Raw genomic sequence first — 5,816 nt, 5'->3', positions numbered from 1 at the left:
ATATTTGTGATAAACTGAAGGATGAAGTGTTCCTTTATGTGTTGATGTTGAATGTTTGTGATAAACTGAAGGTTTACTCTTTAAAAAGCCTCTTGGATCAGCTGTTAAATGCATCGTCACAAATCTGAAAACAGCCTGTTTTTCTTTTTAGAGAAACGTGGTTCTCACAGCAACATATGAGGATCATATCAACTATGATGCATTGCTGTAGATTAAACTAGATAACAGGATATAAAGGAGTGACAATGCAAAATACACTTTAATGCAGCATGAATATGAATCCAGAAACATCAGATATAACGTCAACAGGGAGCATTTTATTGCAATACTTCTACGTTGAGTACATTTTGGTGACTCATGTAAAGTTATACATTCACTTAATTCATGTTTTGAGTGATGAATTCTTGCTTGAAGAGGATTATTCTCAGTGTTTATGCATAAATATATATGCATTATACTGGAGCTTCTTCCATCTCTTGTTTACTGTAGACTGAACAAAATGTGTCTTCAACACACAAAAACAAGCTTATGCCACATTTGAAAAAATAAAAGTTGCAACACTTGTCACTAAAATAAATGAATGTGAACCGTTATGATGTTTGTGATATCTCAGAATGAGGCTAACGGGGTTAGCTTACCGAGCTAATGCAGAAATGATCATCAACGTTAGCTAACGGCTAACAAACAGCTAACAACTTTTTCAGCAGCGGACTTACCTTAAATTAAATACAGAACTTTTGTCAAGTGACCCACGTAGTTTTCTAAAGTCAGCCAGTAAAACGCTCAGATGTGAAAACGTTGTTTTAACCGAAGACGAATGCAGAAAGTCGTTTCGAGCTATTTGTGTTGTGACAAGCTAGCTACGTGACGGAAGCGCCCTTCTTCTTCTTCTTCTTCTTTTTCGTCTTCTTCTTCTTCGTTGTTTTGTTCACCGCCACCTGCTGGAGGGCACACTGGGAATTAAATAGATTGAAAATTCAATTGAATGGGTAAAATAAAATAAATCAATATTGAATTAAATTAAGTTTAGTACAATAGAGTAAAATATCGTCGGTAACACACTTAATATTTTTATTAAAATATTTTTTAATAAATGTATATATTATATATATTTCAAAGAATATTTTAATATACGTCAATATAATATTTTTATATATATATATACTTATATACACGTATATATAATACATATATAAAATATATATATATTTTAAATATATGTATTATATACACACATACATACACAAATACAAAAATATACAATATATGTTATATTAAAATATATATATATACAGTATATTATTAAATATATATACAAATATATTTAAAATATTTAAAATATGTATATAAAATATATATATATACATACAAAATACTTTTAATGTACATGAATGTATATAAAAGTTACAAAGTTATTCAATTGTCATTGTACATCAGGGTTGCACAACGAAATGCAGATTGTAATACCATTTTGCTACACAAGAAAAACAAAAACTCTCCATGTGGATGGTGGATGGTGGAGGATGACTGGAGGAGTCTCACAGGAAAGAAGGTGTTTTGATGTCTGGTGGTACGGCAGCTGATCTCTGCAGGGTGAACAGGCTTTGGCTGTGGTGAGATCTGTCTTTTAACATCCTTTGAGCCCTTTGCAGGCACCTCTTCTCACCAATATCACTGATGCTCAGTAGACGGTACCAATGATGTTCTGGATGGTTTTAATCACCGGCTGTAGAGCCCTCCTGTCCTCCTGTCTGGAACGGTTTAGACGGTTTGTAACGTTTCCAGTCAAGATTCTTTCTTTTGCTCTTCTGTAAAAGTTAACAAGATATTTAAAATAATCATATATAAAAGATTCAATCTTAATTTTCAGCTTAATTCTCATAAATTGTCATCTTTCTCTCAGAATATGCCAATTTATGAATATAAATAGCTCAAGTAACACACAGGGTGTGTGGATTCTCATGCTGTCAGTTTTAACCAGCAGGTGGTGCTGTAGGACTATGCTTCAGACCAAAAGTGTTAAAGCAGGTTTAGCTCCTGTCAATCATCAGGGTTCTCTGTGTTTAATAAGACCGAGAGCTGAAACAAAAGATGTGCTGCACTAACACCAAACCATAGACTGCATAAGCAAGAAACACTGAGAGTTAGATAGTGTGATATAACCTTTATTCAATGATGAAATGTATTGGAAGTACTGGAAGTATATAACTGGAAGTATATAATATAGTATATTATATACTGTATATATAACATTTAATCTAAGTATACCGGGGTCACTGACATATCCTGAACTTTTAGATAGAAAGTATATAAAACTAACAGAAAAAACTCCTGTAAATAAAATGTAATTCTGTTTATGTGCAAATATATTTGTTTCTGCTTATGATGAAATAAGATAAGCGATGTTACTCATCTAAACAATATAGTAAAATAAATACCAATAAAAGCCTTCTCACCACGAGGTGCGTTCTGTTCTGGAGCTTTCAAAGCTGTCACACGGTTTTCCTCCGCAGATGCACCACTTTAAGGACTCAACGTGGGCTTCAAATAAACTATGATACACTTTAGAAATACTCACTAAAATAACAATAAACACAATGAAAGGAAATGCAGAAAAGGGAATAAAGCGAAAGTACAACTGAGGATGCAACACAGTAATAAAAGTGGAAGTGGACATTTCACTGTATTAAATTCTTAGCTTTATGTTTTTCTTTCTCCTGGAATAAAACTAAACTCCACAGTAGTACTAGTGGTACTAGTAGTACTACTAGTACTGGATGTAGTAGTGGTAGTATTCCAACAGCAGGTGGAGCCACAGACTGCATGTTAAACACTGAGTTCTTCTGCTGATTCTGTTTCAGTTTGAAGAAATAAAGATCAGGAAATACATCGATGATATTTGACATTAAAACCGGATTAAAATCAGTTCCATTCAAAGAGTTTCTATTGTTAAAATATATAATCTTGCTGATGTTGTGTTTATATATTTGTCAAAGTAGTAAACAAACAAACAACTCATTTTGATTTAAAATAGATTTCACAGCTCCGTCAGGTTTCAATTTAACTCACATGAATTTAAACATCTGCTGTTTGTGTTTGAGATCATATTCAGAGTTTATTTTACTCATCATGTACAAATCAAGAGGAATACTTTCAGTTAATAACATTTAAATAAATCAATGAAATATTTCCCCAAAATCAAAATGACAGAATGAAAGCAAAGGTGTTAAGATCTCCGTCAACATGCTGCAGAGTTGATCAACTGATGAATCACGTCTCTATTAAATATAGTCAAACAATAACACATGTAGATGTAGTTAAAGTGCTTCACAATGATATCAAATATAAAGCAAATTTTACATCAGTAGAAGAGAAAGAAATATTATAATATCAAACTAAAATCAAAACGTTTCAAAGAAATCAGCTGATGAAGAATTATGATCATAATTAAATGTAAAACATTTTTAAATTAAGATTGACTTCCTGATTTCACAACACTTCACCCGAACCCTTCCCTCTCTGCTCCGTGGTGTTCCCAAAAATATCATGTAAAAATAGGAGGATTATTTTTATCCTCATTGATTCATAAGAACATTTTCTGATGTTCAGTTTGTACTGAACGCTTCATTGGTCCGTCACTCACGTGCATCAAAACACACAAGTTAATCACTTTACATTCATCCGCCCGTAGAATGAGTCGCATGTGATGTGAAATGTGTTTGATGTCATTCTTCTTCTTTCCACATTCATGTTGTAACTCCAAACATTTTCCACAGAACAACGTGAGTTCATCAAAGCAGCTTCATCAGTCAGAGCTCATCAGTGTCGTCATGTAAAGTACATCAAAACAAATAAACATTGTGACGTACAGATAAATGTCTTAACACAACAGACTTGTGCCGTAGAATTTCTCCGGTCTGGCCACAGAAATGATATTTGATATTTGCTCGTAGAGAAAAAGACAAAAATCTCTTCCAATTTGTTTCCTTTATTGTAAATAAGGTTACACCTGTGAGGTAAGAGCCACCGTGTTCAAATAAATTAACAAAAGATAGTAAATGTATTATGCTAATTACAAATGCTGTTCTTAAAAACAAGACAATTAAAATGGGCAATAAAAACAAATATTAAATTCCAAAAATACACCAAAAAATCAATGAAAACATGATTCTGTCTGATGTAAACTTCTTTCCTCCAAAGCAGTTCATAATACATCTGAATATCTGTTATTGTGTTGAAAGTTGAATTTGTATCCATTTCAACACATAAGAAGTATTTGTGTATTTATGGGTTAAAGAAAAGCAACACATTGTCTTGTTGGATGTGAAGCGTGGACGCTGACATGTTGCCGTGAGGTTATTCTGTAATCAGCTGCTTAATTGTCATCATGTGGAGGAGCTGATGACACAGGATTACCTGTATTTACCTGTGTGTCTGCCAATCAATAATTAACTCAACTGATTCTGGATCTGTCTGTTCCACGACAGAACGGCCTCAGTGCGTTTTATGATTTCATAGTAAAAAGGACGTGTAATGTATGAACATTGTATAATTCATAGTTTTGTATGTAAATACTCAGTTGCTCAGAGACTCTGCAGGGATCTGGTCCAGGTCTTCGCCTTTAAACCAGTTTTTAAAGGGTTGACACGTCATACTGAAGTATGACCAACATTTAACTGATGACATAAGGATAAGGATAAGGATGTTTATTGTCATCGTACGAACATACAACGAAATTGAGTTGGCGACTCATCAGTACAGCAGCAACAGTTAAAAAGTGTATAAAAACATTAAGACAAGACGATTTAAAAAAACAAGACATTAAATAAATATATACAAGATAAAACAAGATAAAGCACAGGCATCAATGGCTTCAAAGTGAAACATGTGCTTGGTTACAGTGTCGTGTTATTGACTATGTTTGTTTCAGCACTGTCCGGTGTGAGCTGGGTGGGGTGGTGGGTGGCGGTGCGGGGGTGATGGAGGAAACCGCTCTGGGGAAGAAGCTGTTCCTCAGCCTGTTAGTCCGGGTTTTGATGGTCCTGTATCTTCTTCCTGATGGTAGTGGAACAAACAGAGAGTGACCCGGGTGTGTGGTGTCTGTACAGATGTTTCTGGCCTTCTTCTGGAGACGGCCAGCATACACAGTGTCCAGGTCAGGCAGGGTAACTCCCACAATCCTCTGTGCTGTTCTACCCACACGGGCCAGGTCCCTCCTGTTCTCTGCTGTGCAGCTGGCATACCACACAGTAAAGCACTGACACAGGATGCTTTCGATCACGCTTCTGTAGAAGTTAACCAGAAGTGTGTCGGATCACAGCAGCTAACAATCTCAGCTTTGTTATCTTTGTTAGTATCACCGGCCACAACAATGTTCTCCCTCAAACGTTTCTTTTTTCATGAAATCAAGATATTTTGTAGAACTTGAATCATTTTTTAAAGCTAACAAAACCGTAGTTTTAATTTGTAAAATCCAACTGTAACGTTGACCAGCAAATATTTGTCATTTTTACTTTATAAATGACTAATATGATCAATCAATTATCAAAATTATAATCAATTAATTGACTGTCATTCGACTAATCAGTTCATTCTTCCAGCTCTAAATGAGATGCACGTATGCACTATACAAGCCCCATAATGATTACATATCTAGACCTATTATCTAACAAAGATCTATAAAATATAAAAATGTAGTTTCTTTGCAGTGAACTGTGATTGTAGCCCAAACTGCTGAACAGAATGTGATAAATGATTGTTGGATATCATTGTTCTTCTTTACTGCAGGTGCATCTTAGAGATATTGTTCTTCTTTA

The 5,816-nt window shown here is 34.4% G+C and overlaps 1 protein-coding gene across 1 annotated transcript in view; it reads right to left on the bottom strand.

Annotated features, from left to right (window-relative positions):
- The window catches only part of LOC116399677 (uncharacterized), a 12,941-nt gene extending 12,055 nt beyond the window's left edge, over positions 1 to 886 (bottom strand). The window contains exon 1 of the mRNA XM_031877001.1: positions 717 to 886. The gene's annotated coding sequence lies outside the window, so the exon portion shown is untranslated. The remainder of the gene's footprint in view (positions 1 to 716) is intronic.
- Positions 887 to 5,816: the final 4,930 nt, after the last annotated feature.

This window comes from Anarrhichthys ocellatus, unplaced genomic scaffold, assembly GCF_004355925.1.
Source record: "Anarrhichthys ocellatus isolate YVR2014 unplaced genomic scaffold, GSC_Weel_1.0 scaffold122, whole genome shotgun sequence".
NCBI lineage: Eukaryota > Metazoa > Chordata > Actinopteri > Perciformes > Anarhichadidae > Anarrhichthys > Anarrhichthys ocellatus.
Note: the sequence above shows the minus strand (reverse complement) of the source record. Positions and strands in the feature narration are given on the sequence as shown.